The sequence below is a fragment of the Anas platyrhynchos genome, chromosome 25 (assembly GCF_047663525.1).
Source record: "Anas platyrhynchos isolate ZD024472 breed Pekin duck chromosome 25, IASCAAS_PekinDuck_T2T, whole genome shotgun sequence".
Taxonomy (NCBI): Eukaryota; Metazoa; Chordata; class Aves; order Anseriformes; family Anatidae; genus Anas; species Anas platyrhynchos.
In genome coordinates this window covers 1,211,426-1,229,103 of record NC_092611.1, presented here as the reverse complement: position 1 = coordinate 1,229,103, position 17,678 = coordinate 1,211,426, and the positions used below count along the sequence as shown (strand labels likewise).

Below are 17,678 nucleotides of genomic sequence, written 5' to 3'. Positions count from 1 at the left end.
TGCCAGTGCCTAAAGGGGGCCTACAGGAAAGCTGGGGAGGGACTCTGGAGGGACTCTTTGGCAGGTGGTGTAATGATAGGACAAGAAGGAATGGCTTTCCAACTAAAAGAGGGTTGATTTGGATTAGATATTCAGAAGAAATTCTTTACTCAGAGGGTGGCAAGGCACTGGCACAGGTTGCCCAAAGAAGCTGTGGATGCCCCATCCCTGGGGGTGTTCAAGGCCAGGCTGGATGGGGCCCTGGGCAACCCGGTCTAGTGGGTGACATCTTTGCCCGTGGCGGGGGGTTGCAACTGGGTGATCTTTAAGGTCCCTTCCAACCCAAACCATTCTAGGATTCTATTCCATGAAATTTATCTATGAAATCTCTTTGTCAGACTCTGAAAAAAGTCCAAGAGTGAGTTTGCTTCATACAATTACCTAAAGCAGATACTTTCTAAGTAGGATAAATGGAGCCAAAATTTCTAAAGCACTGTGTTTCAGAAAGTAGGGTAAGTTGCCTGTTAGAATAGAGAATGGGAAAGAGCACTTTAATTTTTTTTTATTTTTTTTTTCTCTCATACTTTTGGTATAGCCTAACGGACACAGAATTTGTGTTTAGAACACAACCATCACATAAACTTTGGAATATATATGTCTTTTTTTGCTATACATTTTTTCATTATCTCTTAAAAATTCTCAAGCATCATCTGTTATGTATTAAATACTTAATTTGCAGAACTACATTGTTCATACACACACAAAAAAAGACTTTTTACAACGTACCAATGTGACCTCCTCCAATGGTGTAAGTCTTCCCAGAACCTGTCTGTCCGTATGCAAATACTGTAGCATTATATCCCTCAGCCAAAGACACTAGAAGAGGTTTAATGCAAACTGGATAAACTTCTTCTTGGGTTGAGTTTTTGCCAAATACAACATCAAAAGTGAAGACACGGTCTTTCCCAATGATTATTTGTTGTGTATTTGGGACTAATCTCACGCATACTTGGTGGTTATGAAGTACTTCCTTGGAAAGCAGAGGTCTGACCCTTACTGCAACTTTAACCAGGATCTCCTCCATGCCGGCCTCCATCTCTGTGCTCCCCACTCAGTATTCAGGAAGTCATTACGAGATCTGTTACAATTCCTCTGTTCACCTCATTTGCAATTTTCTGCACCTAAGAAAAAATGTTCTCCGAGTTAAATAATAAAGAATTAACTCCCTGCTGAAACAGAATGTTGAAGAGTTTCCCAAAGAATACATAAGCATCATTACACCCTGGAAAGGAACTGTGATAAAAAAGCAGATATGTTAACAACTGTTAAACCAGTGCAGAAACTAATTTTGCTTCTATTACCTTCTAAGCTAGCAGACTTAACCTTTGGTCTGAAAGTGGTCAGACTTTCTGTTTGGATGTTATACTGCCGGATGAAGCAACAATATTGTAAGATCTTGTTAATGAACTCTTGATAAAGCATAGACTTACAATGAACCTTATTTTCTCACTGCTACAGTACCGATGCATAGGCAACAGAAATTATTCAAACAAAACCTTTTTATCCTGAATTTATACCTACAGACACACACGTGCTTGAAAGCCATCTTCTGCTTACAAGGGCCAAGTATTTAGAATTTCAGAAGCACAGAAAGCTGTCGTGTTGCTTACATGGGGGGTATGATTTTAAATAGTTGTGATTACTACACACCAAGCATTCCTCTGATTTTAATCCGTCTCTTTATGCCCATATGGAACTATTTTTTATTAGTTATATATTTCAGCAACCATGGTTCCTTATACTGCCCCCCATCTATTAATTCTGAAGCACAAGAAGAAGCATCGAATAGGATTTCTTTACAAATGTCTACCAGAAACACTCCAAAGCCTCGATGGGTATCAAATGCTGCCGGATCCCAAACACATCTTCTGCTCTTGCTGATTCTCAGTCAAGGAGGCTTTGCCATGCAAAGGACAGTTTGCTGAACTTCCTTCTTGCTCAACTCCCACGCAGCCTTTTTGCTCTGTTACCCAACTGGCAGAACTCACCAGCTAAGCACATCAAATTCAGCCTGCATGAAAATGCAACCAGATTGAAACACAAGTCTTCTGTGGTTGCAAAGAGAAGAGTTTTGGCATTTCACTCACACCCATTTGCATTGAGGGCTTGTCCATTCAGAGCTGAGAAACTTTGGAAGCTGACAAAAAGCCTTGTTGTACAGAACAGAGCAAAGGGAAGCCAAGAAAGAGAAGCAAGAGCCTGAAATCCTGCTCATTTCAGAAAGGGCACAGCAATCACGAGCACATACTGAAAACTTACTGACTCCCCCTCCCCCGCCCCCCCCTTCCAAAATGACACCCAAACCAGTCGCGGGAGGGGAGGGGCGGAGGAGGGGAGAGATCCCATTTCCTACTTCCTCAAACAAACACCAAGCAAAATGCCGGCTCAGCGGCGCTGTGGGGCGGCTCCCCCCAGCCCCAGCCCCGGCCCCGTCGCTCCCCGCTCCAAACCTGCTCCGGGCGGCGGGAGGCAGCCTCCGGGCGGGCTGAGGGGCCGGCGGGCCGCGCCTGGGCCGCCCGCGCTGCTGGTGACAGCGCCTCGCTAGGCAACGGCCGCAACCTTCGGCGGCGCCGCCCCGTGCGCACAGCGGCCCCCCGCGGCAGGAGGGCGCGGGCGGAGCGGGGGTTGAGGGGTGGGTGTGAGGGGACACCGGGGGGCAGCCCCCGGCCCCCAGGGACGCGCACAGCTCGCCCTCGAGTCCTGGGGAGGGTGGAGGGGGCCGTCTGCTTGTGGTCAAAGCAGGGGTGCGAAATGCGGCTTCCATCGCCGCGCTCGTCATGGAGGAGAGCGTCTCCTCACGGCTCCGGTGGAGCTCAGCGGTAAAGGCTGAGTTTTCCCTCAAACACAAGCGGTCTCCAAGTAGGCGAGCCACGCTCACAACTGCTCGCAGCTGCTAGCCCAGCAGCCGCCAGGAGTGCCCAGGCACACGTCCACACACAGACACATCTGTAGACACAATGCCGACAGAGCTCAAGGAGCAAAACACGAACGGATTCTGTCCGATTTGTATATGAAAAACAACAGATAAGACCGAGTTGGTCCCATTCATGACATGGAACACTGCTTTAGCAATTTGTAAGTGCACAGAGCTTACTCCACCCTAAAGACTTGATAAACAAAGAGACATTTAGAAAGCTAAGCTGTGAAATGACTGAAACAAAAAGGTGTATTTCCAGCTTCAGTTCCCTAAAGCGTGTAAGTACTTCTCAGAAACATAAGACAGGACAATGTAAAGATGTAATCTGCAATTAAGTAGTTCTTCTTTCACAGGGAAAACCAAAACCAATGACTTTTCAGGGACAGCAAAAACTCTTGATGAGACAACAACCTTACTCACTGTTGAAAATATAATCCCTTTACATCATTGGCCTCACTCTGCTGCTGTTCTCTCTTTTTTCTTCTTTTCTCTCTTTTCTTCACATTTATAGATCTACACCCTGAAGCTAGAGATTTACCAGCACGTCGGCCACTTCTGCCTTTTCCAGGCTCTGAATCAGTATCACTTTCCAGTTGTAGTAAGGCAAAACGAGACGCAATGGTAGGGACTGAACTGATTAGAGCAGATTCCATTGCCATGTCTGAAATTCTAGGGAGCTGGCTTCTTTTCATTATCAGTTTCCTGGGAAAGTAGCACAGAAGGTAGAATGAAAACATTGTTTGATCAAACAAGCAATAATTCATATCATTAAACCACAGAAGTGGGTTTTTTTGGCTCAGAAAGCATAAGACAGGGCTGGAATTGGGGGAATGAGGGAGAAATCAAAAAGATACAGTATAATTTATTTATATTTTAACCGACTACACTGTATTACCTTAGGTAACTAAAGAAGAATTACATAAAAAAAAAAAAAACAACAATCTACCAAACACATTTTAGGCTAATACATTCGCTCTTGAGAGATTTCGTGGAAAAAAGGTGGCTCTACAAGAAGCTGGTCTTCATGTTCTGGGTGGAAATAGACACAATAGAATAGAATAGAATAGAATAGAATAGAATAGAATAGAATAGAATAGAATAGAATAGAATAGAATAGAATAGAATAGAATAGAATAGAATAGAATAGAATAGAATAGAATAATTTAGTGCTTAAAAACTATTTCAGATGCCATCCCCAGAGCCTGACAAACACAATTTAAAAATGAAGTAGATAATACACATACGCAAGCTCCAGTTTGGGGTAAGCAGCCTTATCTCTTCTTTTACAAGAAGTTTAATTTTGTTTGCAATGCACTGGAGATTCAGCAAGCAGTTTTCTCCACAGGGAGGTGAACCCAGCATTTCAGCTGGTACCGTCCACAAACATCAAGTTCACCTGTTCTTACAGCAAGACACAGAGGATACGCTGGGGGGAGACGGAACTAAGCAACACTTATGCCTTCTGTTGTTGCCTGTAGCTAAAAGCAACATGTACATCCCTGGGACACCATTCTAAAGATCAAATCATTTACCTAACATTAAAGCTAGATCCTGGGTATATCTATGTTTGTCCAACTGCAGTTTTTCCATGCAGAGTTTGGTCAATTAGCAGAGTATTGAAAGTGATGATATCCATCTCTGATTACAAATTTCATAGAAAACAGACATCTAGATATGCTGACATATTATGACAGCGGTGTAGTGAGATAATACATACTTCTTGAAATTACTGTTCAAAAGGGATCTTTAGATTTTGAAACAAGTTCTTGAGTTATCTGCTTAGATAACCTACAAATCTGTTCCTTATTAAGTACTATTACAAAAGAACATGAGACTCTGCAGAAGTTTCCACAGGCTCTCTTTACCACTTAACTCCAGAATTTCTCCAGTCCAAAATTGTATAGGTGCTCCATATATACTCAGGTATGTCAACATGCAACAATAGCATGGCAGAGACCATTCCCCAAAATAATGATTTAAAAGGAATATGTCATTTCACTTTTCAGAGATGAAAGAACCATGCTCTACTCTTAAGTTTACAGGAGACAAAAAGGTTACAGAAAAGAGCATTCTCATCACACAAAGTTACTCAACTCCATTTCTCTCAAAAGAAGAGAAAATGAAGCTGGTCATCTTAGGAGAAAACGGCCATTGAGCTGTGAATCTACTTGATGCTGATATTCAGATTAGCTGATCAGACCACAACTATGTATCTAGAAAATACAGGTCAATCATATCTACATCATAAGTAATTCATATTTGTCACTCTTTAAATGACAGAACAGGATACATTTGGATTTTTGTGCAGACAAGACTGTGCACATATGCACACGTGTGCATACATTGACAAATATTTTAATGCTAAATAACTATATAGTTAACCAGCTGAGGAAATTAGTTAAAGTTGAGAGACTTCATGCTCTTACTAGCTGGACACGAAATATGTTGAAACTTGAAGCTCAGAGAAAAGATTACAGGTGCATCTTTACAGCAAGAAAAAGCACCAGATAAAAGTGCTCAGTCATATTCCACAAGAACTTATGATGCTGGATGTTGCTCTAAAGCAGACAACACTCAAAGTTTTGTCTGCAGACTCCCTGCTGTGCTTGGCTTAAGAAAAAAAAAAGAACTATAGTATGACTCTTCAGTAAAAGCTTGGAATTTCTAGTCTCTCTCTACTGTGGTGTATTTATAGTTAATGTAAACAGTACAACGGCACAACAGTCTTTATTTGTACAGTGGCAGCAGTGGCTAATGCTGCCAAATCCTTCTTTTTGCACATACAATCTGAAAATAATTACACATAGCTGAACCTCTACACAGGTACATAAAGTGGCTGCAAACTCCCTTCTTTCGTCTATAAATACACCAATATAAATACACCAATGTAAACACACCAATAAGTATACCTTTGCTGTCTTATCGTAGTTGGCATGCAATTAAGAGCCCAGCTGACAAGTACATTTAACAAGTACTACCCATGGAATTCTGCTGTTCCAATTCACTGAAATACTATAGTGACAACATGATATCAATTTACAAAACCTTATTCCTGAATTCGGTGTTTCTACATCATCATCATCATAATGGATGGCAATGAGTTTATAAAGTGAATTGCAAATACATGAGATTGCAGGTTATTTTCTAGTCGAGTCGCAGATAGTTGTTAACATTGCTAATTCAGTTGGTAGGACATTTCAATACTATTCATATTACAGCAGGATCAAATTATCCCACTTCTGCAACACCTAAAGATGGATCCAGTGATTCACCAAGGCCTACCACCATGCCAGGCTTCATATTTTAGCACCACACCTACAATTCTGGCAGACCCATTTTATTAAGCACCTAGCACTTCAGTTTCAAAGTATGGCTCCCATTCCCCCTTCCCTGAAAAAACAATGGGCTGATACCTCAAAAGCTTTCAGCTAATTAGAGGTGCTTGCTAGCACCCTTTCAGAGGCTGGTATAGTTCCCCCCACCTCAGGAATTATGAGCAGTGTTATTCTGTATTGCTATAGAAATAACCAGCCGTAGAAAATTAAAAACACACTGGTGTAATTGAGCTTGAGGCTGTGTTTAAGGAAGCTTTTTGATCACAGAAAGAAAGTGTTCAAATATGATTCAAAGATCGAAGCCGAAATTCCTTGAAGTGGTATAGTCTTTATTGCAGCGCTGGATGATGCACAGGGGATCTCTCCACCTATCGTGCATACCCAAGGCGGAAAGCAGTCTTGAATTTATACAATCAATCTATCAATATTCTACAAGCGCCTATACATATTCCTTACCTATCCCCGCCTTCCCTCGCTTCTCATGCTAATTAGCCTTTTGGCACCTTGCGCCTGCGTAGAGCCTCCCAAGAATTGTGGGCAGGGGTCTTTGGGACGTGGGCAGGGGTCTTTGGGAGGAAGACCCCGAGTCTTCCTCACAGTGTACTTTTCACCTTTGGTCAGGAATCTGCTGAGTTGGCATGTTTCTTAATTGCAAGTGCTGGTTGTTGCTAATTCTTCCATTTGTTGTATCTTTATAATGAATTCCAATGTCCAGTTTTGAGATTTATAGTCCTTCCATTTGTTTCTCTGTCTGTCTACCACTTCCTTATCATGAGTTGCAGCGTCTTGTTTCGAGATATACAGTCCTTGTCTGGGGATTGTCCTTGCCTCCCCAGTGCCTCCCCAATGCCTCCTTAATCAAATACCACAAGGAGTTTCATAATTCCACAGATCAAACTATGACCTGAAGCATCATTTCAACTTCTACAGTAGTTTTCAAGGAAGAGTTTTGAAGTGCGGTAAAATATTGGAAGTAAATAACAGCCTGTTGCCCAAACCCTATTTATCTGAACACAATATTCCCTACTACATAGGCTACAGGAAAAATCCGCATGAAGGTAAAAGGAAGCAAAGCCTGCTGGCAAGTATTTGAAATTGTTTCCATTTGTGTTATGTATTAGCAAGAGCCATAGTCTTGAGAGAAGGCTTTCACTAATGTGTCAAGGAAGTAAGTAACCCCGTTACAAAAAGAGCCCTCAATAATCCAACTTGCAACACCATCATGGCATGGATTGACAGCTCCCATAAATGACCCAGTTCCCAAACGTTCTGATCTGCATATCACTAGCAGGCTGTTAGTGCAACTCTCTGTGCAGTCTGCTCCAAGCAGTAAGAGTTGTGAACACAGCTCCTGCAGCCAAAAGTACCTGTTACTCAGATTCATGCATCACCAACAGAAGATGAGCATTATATACATGTACCATATAATTTTAAGGCAACATTATAGCAATGGTTATTTCTAGCAAGTAGTAATTTATTTATTTATTTATTTATTTATTTAGTGCTTTACTCATTTGTAGGTCATGCTTTTCTACAAACCATGTCAGCATACGTGAATGGATTATTTCAGATTTTTATATTAAAACAACAGATAAGACCAAGTCGGTCCTACTAATGACATGGAACACTGCTTTAGCATGTCTGATGCAGCAATTTGTAAGTACACAGAGCTTACTCCACCCTAAAGACTTGATAAACAAAGAGACATTTAGAAAGCTAAACTGTGAAATGACTGAAACAAAAGGGTGTATTTCTAGCTTCAGTTCCCTAAAGCATTTAAGTACTTCTCAGAAACAGAAGACAGGACAATGCCCTGAAGAGCTTCAGTCTAGTTTTAGACATGATGTAACAAAGCTAACTATGATAAAAGTAACATATCCAGTGTTTCAGTAACACCGAATCCCTTTTCTATGTTACCCACCTTAACCCACACTGCAGGTCAAATAGCTCTACTGTAAGCACTGCTGTAAGCCCCCAACACACATGTTAAGAGGAGCGTAATGCACACCCAGAAACTCAGTTGGAGCATCAGCAGCTTCCTGGTCTGCGTACAGCTTTGTATACATGCATGAATTTACAGTTAACTGGCAAATGTTCAAACACCACAAAGAAATGAGCAGCACATCACAATTTAGGACTCTAGGCTGACGTTAGGAGCAGACTTTCAAGCATTTGTGGAATAACCACATAGCTTTAAATACGGTGATCTACTGTTTCAAGGAAAATACGCTGAATAGCCCAAAAACACAACTCAGTTCCTCTTGAACCACTTCCATCTTCAACTAAACTAATAAAGCCACAGATTTCCAAGAACTTTGAAAAGAGCATCTTCCCACACGCTGTCTCCTTGTGTCTATTACTAACATGCTTATTTGCCACCATCTATCATCGAAACACGTGCTCAGCTAACACCTAAAGTACTGACTGTACTAACTCACCACTGTGTCTCTTATTTTTTTCCTTCATCTTCTGAGATTTGATTTCCTCAAGTGTTTTTATTCCAAAATTCAGATTGCCCTCTGAAAATAGGAAACAGTTCATGAGACTGGCTTAGAAGCACTCACTGAGGACCACAGCTCCTCAGGCTTCTTAGCGCTCAGCAACTTTCTGAAGTATTTAGAATAAAGCCTGTCAACACTCCTCACAAGTGAAAGAGCCAGAGAACCAAGGGCATTTTGCCCCTCCTTTCATCCTTCAGGCTTAAAAATGTAGTTTTAATTTTAATCCATTTACACGATATTAGATCCTTCTATCGTTAGATATGGCTTATCAACAGTGGTTGCAAGGCTGCACGTGCAGCCATTTCAACTCCATGCTGTGGCCCTGTTTTGTTCTCCAAAAATAAAGAAAAGGAGTTCACCTTTCTGACCCAATTGGCACATGATGGTATTCATGGCAGAAATGAGATCATGGAAATAACCGAGTCCATTCAGCATCCCTACATTTTGTTGTGTTTTTACACCACACTGCTTTTGAGTTAACTGTCAAGTTCTTCTGATTTATCCTACTAAGGTGCTGGAATACCTTGTTTAGTAGCAGTAGAACTGCCTTTGCGAGTGGAAATCACCCGTAATCCATTTTTGCCTTCCACAGCTGGTTGCTGGACAGGAGTTTTGGTTTCTTCTTCCTCAGAAAGTTGGTCTGAAGGGGACAAATCTATTCAGTTATGCATAGACCAGATTGTTCATGATTACGTAGCTCATGCAGTGACACTTCAGCCCATGCTTCATATAAAAAACTTTGTTGCTCTTTTGTTTTGTTTTGTTTTTTAAAGAGCTACATTGACCTGATGAACTCCTAAGTAGAATACACTAGGACAAAACATCTAGGACTCTAGATTCTCTCTGCAGCTTTAACTACTACACAACACATTGCTCTTCAGACAGAAAAAAGAAATTTCCTTCCTAGTTTCACATAGAACTTTACACAACAGACCAGCTAAAGCCAGGAGTGGTTCTAAGCTTTCCTCCAACGTTTCAGGTTCTGTCCACTGACTGCCGGACAAAGCCACCAGTGACCTGGCCACACTGCCTGCCCTATCGCTAGTCAGACCTCAGGTCATCTGTGATTTCTACATTCCTTTACAGCACAGATTCCTTCAAGAACCAAAGATTTACACAATCATTTACAGCACAAATTCCTTCCAAGAACCAAAACATGCTCACCATCATCATCTTCATCATCATCTGCAGCCTTGATTACAACTGAAGGGTGTGTAGGGCTTGGGACATTTTCAGAGTTTTCCACTTTCATCACCCCCTTAGCTGTGGAGAGGGATTTGACTGGACAGAAAGTTTGTTTTGCTGCAGTGACATCTGAGCCACTTTCAAATCATCGTCCGCGGACTCAGGCGGACTTGGCAGTGTAGCTAGAGGAAGAGGATGATCATCGGTAATATGGCAGTTTAAAACTTTGACCACAATTTAGCAAAGAGGTGGTAGGAAAGGCAGATAACCCGCACAGACAATGAATTCATCATCTCCTTTTGCCCATCCCATCACTGTTTACACCGTCAACAAAGACTTCCCTTCGAACAACAACACATCTCCCTACCACCCAGCAAAAGATGAAACAACAGGAAGCAAACTGCAAGGCAAACATCACACAAAGCCAAGAGAAGCTGAGCACGAAAGCAGAAAACAAACACCAGCAGTACACTCGGTGCAGTACACCTATGACTGCAGACCTTTTCCTGTACTCACAAATGAACAGTTACCTGATGCCCCCTACAGGATTGGCACCCACTAAGTAATACTCCAAATTAAGTCTTCAGCACTTCAAGAAAAAGGACCTAAACTCACTCTTGCTTGGTGGGAAGAATTGTCCATCGATGTAACGTCCCTTTGCATGACGAAAAGCACAGTTGGCTTTCTGACAGCCTCCCGGCTGCTTCTCCCAGTAGCAAGGAATCTCACTGCACTTTTTCTGAAGACAGAAAGAAAGAAAAGCTCGTGATAACATGCACCTGAGGCTTGCAAAGAGATGCGCAGCTCCAGATCATGACAGCTGTCACAACACAGTGCTGAAACATCATTCCAAAGGTCAGTTTCTCAGTTCAGTGGAGTATTTCTGGGCATATTCACAAAGTTTGCATAAGCTGGAACCACTATGCACATTTAGATTTGTCATCATTCAGTTTGAGAAGACAGGCACTCTCAGACACCAGATGAGGGTGGGTTAAACTAATACACCTAGGATTATACTAGCATTATTCAGAGGGAAAAAGAACATCTGAAATTGCCTAGGTTAACCCTGTCTAGAACTACTTCTTGGAGACTTAGTTCTTCTGCACCTTTAACTTTCCCCACTTCCTACCCCAGGCAGCTAGAACAGCGTTATCGGAAGGACTGTGGGTCAGAAGAGACCTGAGAGTTCATTATCAAGCCTGCTCCCATGACGATAGAACAGCCTGTTTATTACCCCCCTGCTCCAGCAGGTTTTAGCAGTCTATTTAACAGCTATTCTGCATCTGTTGAGAAAACTGTCAGCATCTAATAAAAATATATATATATCTTGCTAAGACATACCTAAGGCATTGATTTTATTTTCCTCTGCTTCCTCCCACCCCCTCTCTTGGTAACAGAAACAAGTATGATTTTGAAGCAAACAAATCTATCCTGCAAAAGCACAATCAGTACACCTACGGCACTGAAAAATGCTTTTGTTGATTGATTTTGAGAACACATCGTTAGGCACTCACGTCAATTTCCATGTGTCTGAATCGGCAGACGTTCCTGAAACAACGACCCTCCTGCCACAGCTTGCAGACCGTCTCATTGCCCAGAGCAGCTTCGCAGTGGTGGTAGGCACATTTGTCTCCCTGGAACCAAAAGGAAACCAACGAGGAAAATAGAGTACAGCCTCAAAAATGGCCATGCTGCTGCCTAATGTTGCTACAACTGAATTCAGAATCTATCTGGTTCTCAAGTTAACCAAAGACCAGCGTGCTTCCTCCTCCTAATCTACTCCTTCCTGAAAAAAAATGGGAAAAAAAAAGCAAAGCAAAGGAAAGCCAGCCATACCTTGGTACAGGTAGAATAGAAATAGAAGTAGCAATCGTCTCCTTGTTTAGACATGCCGACGAGTTCTGCTAACAAGCTTGGCTTCTCTCCACAGGGCCTTCCTCTGCTCTTGGAGAGAGCTGTCTTCACCCTTGCTTGGGCTGAAAGTCTTCTACTGGCTTGTGAGCAGGGAAATCTTCTTTTGAAAAGTAACCCTAAAGAAAGTAACAAGTGAAAAATAATGAGGAACCAACATTTTTCCAGCTTTCTTCAGTTCATCAAATCAAGTTATCAGTCTCTCGAAGAGAGCAAAGCCTTGAAATCAGCTGTTACATGAACTAACTAAATATGAAAGTTCCGTAAAGCTGCCAGGAGCTTTGTCAGCAAACGTTCTCTTCCACATCCTCAATAAGATGACTTGGAGCACATCTGGAAGCCTGAAAACGGAGTCACTCCTTAAAAAACCACCTGATCATACATGCAAGTCAATAATCAACTCTGGCTACAAATAACTTCTCTAGAACACAGTTAGGACGCATTAAACAGCACGTTCCAGGCACTGTGGGTCTTCCATTTCACCTACCTGGACAACCTCAGCAAAGTTATCGATCTTCAAAGACTTCCAGTTAACTTCTCCTGTAGGCCAAACCAAGACTGAATCCGTGAATTAAAAATAAAGGGGTAGGAAGAATTTTCCTCCTCACTTTGCCAAGGGAACCTCTCATCCACAATTCAAACATAGGATGTGCTTTTAAACGGCTTATAACTAATAGAGGAAGCAAGTCCATTTGAATGCTCTCTCAGACTGGAGACAGCCAGGGTTAGTTAGCTCTTCAAAAAAATAAAAACCAAAAAACAAAACAAAACAAAAACAAAAAACCCAGCGCATTTAGAGATGAACTCGTGATTCAAAGTGGCTGCAAAAATGAGGCTCCATCTTCCACAGCCAGACAATTTAACTTTTTTTTTTTTTTTTAATTTAAAATTCAGTATGTTCCAATCTCTGGTCTTCAAGATTTCTTCACCTATTAAGAAAACACAAAAACCTTTCCCCGTCTTTATTACCTGTACAGCAAAAAACATACCAGTGCATATAAATCCACAGATGTGCAGACGCATACACACATCTGTGTTTATACACACACGAGGAGGGAGTGAGAGAAAGTTAGCGAGAGCGACAGTGAAAATCAGAATTTTTGCCTTTTCGACACAGAGAGCGCGTAAAAATTCTCTCATTTTGAGGGAACTAGAAAAAAATGGAGGCTCTACAAAAGATTTTGATGAGTATGCCTTCGAGGCCGATGCTTTGTAAGATGAGTGATCTGGGGGCCAGCACACAAATATGCAGACGTATGTACATGCATACAGGATAAACAGATCTATACACACAAGCGTGCACAGTATATGTTGTATGATCTCCATAGCGAGAACAACTCGTAGCCCTGATCAGACACGTAGAGTTGCAATCAATTAACAGCAGGAAGACAGCAGATCAAGGGTACAGCAAGCTTTGAGAGGCAGGGGAATGCTCACTTTGCCAGTGGCATGACTGCATGATGCCAAGGATTTTGAATTAGTTGGATTTTTTGGAAGCAATTGGGTTTTTCTTTCTGCGCTGTAGCAAATACCACAGGTTTGCCACCACGTGCTGTTCCCTAATCCATATATCCATCCTCATCCATTGCTGCAGGATCATGAAAGGTTAGAGAAGACGACTTAGGTCCAATTTAACAGCCAATGATTTTTCGATGAGCAGAGCTGCAACAGATTTTATTTAGCCACAAGCATTTTTTTTTTCTTTTTTCTGAGATGAAGTCAGAAATTTTAATTATTATTTTTTTTAAAGACACTAAACACAAAACCTGCAACCAGACCAGATAAAGTTCAAATTAGAGTGATTCTGAAACCTTTCATTAAAACGCTGCACATTTCTGTGCAAATTATTTCTGACTCTTCTGGACAAAAGTGGATGAAATAGTTCTTACAAATTAATAATCAAAGGTTGGAACCTTTTACTCACACAAACACTAGTGAATTTTCCAGGAAATATTTTTTTGGCAGGGAATTTTCTCAAATCTAAAATAAAGAGAGGAAAAGTTGGCTTCTCATATTAGTTACTGCTTTTGACTGCTGGGCAAAGGGAATAAAAACAGTAGTTAAGTGCAAGCTTTCCTTCTCTTCTTTACTATGGATAGGAATCGTCACTTCGGACCTTTAGCACCTTCAGAAACACACCCAGTGCCATGCAGGTTCCTCTGCATCTACTTCTAACAATTACTGGTGCTCCTTAGCATGGAAGTTTGACTCAAAACACTCTCCAGATTTAGCTCTTTTGACTGCCCAAGGAGCTCATCATTTTGCTTGTTGCCTTCCAGTTTCCTGAACAGACCGGGAACGCTGTTCAGAATCTGAATGGATCTGGTCTAAGGAATGGGAAGAAAGCAAAACCAAGCATACCTCGCAGCCCTAAATTCCAAAAAAGCAGTCTCATTTTAAAAAGGACCTCAAAAGCTTTTTTTTTTTTAAACTGACACCTGCTAACACGGCAATCCGGGCGCTAAACCAACTGAAGTTGCCCCTGAAAGCCTGAATAAAAATGAGTAACTCTGGTGCACTCAGCAGGTCTGTAATAGAAGTTGGTAAGATTTTTAGATTTCTTTTTTTTGCTCCAGGGTGCTGGTAAAATGTTTGCATTAAGAGATTTTGAACCTTTTGTACCAAAGAATTAGAGATGCGCTACAGTGCCAGTAGCTGGGGGTCTGGAAATACACACCAACAAGTGTCATAAGCTTTGCCTTTGCTGAAGGAAGATAAATAGTACCAAGAAAATCTGTCTAGTTTGTTTTACAGGCTTGTCTTTCTCAGTATGGAACAAACTGACCTCCCTGGTCTAACTTTGCAGTTGCCTATTCTGCCTTTGTCCTGGAGAGAAGAGCAAGAAAGGAACAAATCTATTTTTGCACTCCAAAAACGCATTAGAGGAGGATTATCACACCCACCTAAGGGTACTTCCTTGTTTGTTTATAAAGCACCAAGTATTTCTCTTGGACAGTCTCTGTAGCTGGTCTGTTTTGTGCCTTCCATTTATAATAAAGATATTAAGATGCTTACCCCTTGTTTTTTGTTTTTTGTTTTTGTTTTTGTTTTTTTTTCTAACGAACAGTGGAAGTGGAGAGTCGGATGACAAGCAAGAACAAACACTAGAAACTCCTTGTTCTGCCCCTGCTTTTTAATCACCCAGCATCACCCCGGCTGCAAAACAGCCTCTGCTGATTTACCTGCTTGTTAAAGCACCCCACAGGCTGCAAGTGCGGTGTGCTAGGTGTCAAGTTCTATTTAACGGTGCACAGGTAACCATTCATCTTCCCACATTCGAAGCACAGAACAGCCTCTTGCTAACAGAACTCATCCCTGCTGCTGCAAGAAACCTCATGGCCTGCAGGAAAACCTCAAGCTAAGAGTTCCAAAGCAAAAGCAGAAAACGCATGATTTGTACTCTTTATATTGGAGTGAATTCTAGCTGCTAAACGCTGCCTACATCTGAGGGCACGTGCTGAGGCTGGGGGGAAGGACACTCAACACCCACTGACAGCAGGAGTGCAAAGATGACAGCCAAGAAGGCAAAGGTTAGAGCTGAACGCTGCCTCAGCTTCCTCCAGCAGCCAGCTGGGGGTCACCTTTCAGCACGCTCTCTGAGACTCTGAGCCCCGAGTTACCGCAGCCGCCAGGTACAGCTGCTCCTTGCTGGCCCAAACTATTGGAAGAGTCTTCAAACTTCAGGGACCTGTTTTATGACAGCCTCGAGATCCAATTAATCTGTTCCTGAAGGCGCTGATCGTCCTGGTGTTTCTGGAGCTGTCCAAGAACAATCCTGAACTGAGGCACTCGTCTGATCAGACAGTGCTTTGGCACAGATTTGTCTTTAGCTTGACACATCAAGGTGAAGAGGAATCGATTCTTGCAAGCAACCTCTCAAGCAGGGATCTGATAAGGTGACCAAAACGACAGATCTGTTGTACAGATCTGAGCACGTCCCTCTGCAGGGAATCACTTTCAAGCCTAAGATGTTTCACCCATCTCCCTGCCCCAGAGCGACACAAGTAAAGCTCTTAAGCAATTGCTAACCTGTTCTCAGTGCTCACGAGTCCCAAATCACTCATTTTACAATCTATAAAACATGGCAGCTGGCACCTAGTTGGCACACGGTGACACTGCACACGTTGGCAGTGTCGTCACGAGCTGCAAAGTCGGGGCTGAGGGGGTTAAGGGAAAACCACACATCAGTTTAGCAACTTGGCTCCCGTAGGATACTTCCTACGGCAGGAGTTTCAGCAAAGCCACTCAGAGGGACCTGCTGGCTAATTCAAACGGGACTTCTGCTGGAGCAGGCAGAAGGCAGCAGGAGATATCCAGTGGGCATCGCTGTCAGTCTGTGGCAGTTTGGGGTCCAGGTATCAGTGGTTAGGTGGGGTTTTCTCTGCTTCACTTTCTCCAAAGCTGTGAAAAAATATTTCTTTTAAAGCACTGTACAGTCCCACGTTAAGGATGGAACCAGCTGCATCAACTTCCAGTACGACGGTGTTGGAAAAAGGTGCCTTTGGTGGTCAGGAGCACAACAGCTCTGCTGATGTGTTATTTAAGTGTGTTCTTACATCTGAGTTTCCTCACAGCAGTATGTAGCTGAGGGGGTCCTACTTTCCTAGGGAAGATTTATGGTTTTTCTCCTACCAAGCACCAGCTCAGTATACAAAGCTCTGTTAATAACACCCAAGCATGTAGATGGAATGCAATTGTTTTCCTTACAACCCCCCAGTTATTTCCATGTCTGTTCTGGACCTTGGGATCTCTTTTGGGAGCTACATTACGCAGAGCAATACAATAAGGCTGAGATCACCGCTGCCTCAATGTAATGCAAAGGTGAAGGCCTTTATGACAGGCAGTTTGGAAATGAATGCAGCCCCATCTTGTCAGCATCAGAGCAGAGCCAGCTCCAGATGGCTCCAAAAAGGAGCTGCTGCTGGCCAGAGCCGAGGCAGGGAGTGCTGCTGGGTGGGCTTCGGGGGAGCAGATTTAAGGAAGGGGGGAAAATACTGCTGTGCAACAGCAGCTGGGAGAGAGGATTGTGAAAGCGTGAGAGAAGCAGCCCTGCAGCTCCCAGGTGAGCGCCGCAGGAGGGCAGGAGGTGCTGCAGGCAGGCAGCAGCAGTTCCCCTGCGGGCTGTGCAGGGAGAGGCCCCTGGTGGAGCAGGCTGTCCCCCTGCAGCCCATGGGTCCCCCATGGAGCAGATCTCCACGCTGCAGCCCCCCCATGGGTGGAGGAGCCCCCGGTGGAGCAGGTGGCTGTGGCCTGGAGGAGGCTGCGGCCCATGGAGAGCCCCCGCAGGAGCAGGCCCCGGGCCGGAGCTGCAGCCCGTGGACAGGAGCCCACGTGGAGCAGGGGCAGAGAGGGACCGAGAAGGAGTGGTGGAGATGAAGTGCTACAGACTGACCACAACCCCCAGTCCAGTCCCCCTGTTCCCCTGCGCTGCACGGGGGGAGGAGCTGGAAGAGCTCAGATGGGGGGAAGGAAGGTGTTTTTGGTTTCTTTCCTTTGGTTCTCACTTGTCTAGCCTGGTAGTAGTAGTAGTTAGGCAGGAAATCTTACTGTCTCCCTATGCTGAGTCTGCTTTGCCCATCACAATCCTTGTTGAGCGATCTCCCTGTCCTTGTCTCAACCCTTGAGCCCTTTGCCTCGTATTTTCTCTCCCTTTCTCTTTGAGGAGGGGGAGGGAGAGAGTGGCCGTGATGGAGCTCGGCTGCCCACCCACCGAAAAGCACTGCAGCTGCAAAGTACTGGACAAGTTTTCAGAAGCAACAAGGTGTTTAACAAGGAAATGTATAGTTTCCT

General features: G+C 43.3%; 1 pseudogene; it reads right to left on the bottom strand.

Annotated features, from left to right (window-relative positions):
- Positions 1–17,394, bottom strand: part of LOC139999418 (kinesin-like protein KIF27) — a 40,715-nt pseudogene extending 23,321 nt beyond the window's left edge.
- Positions 17,395–17,678: the final 284 nt, after the last annotated feature.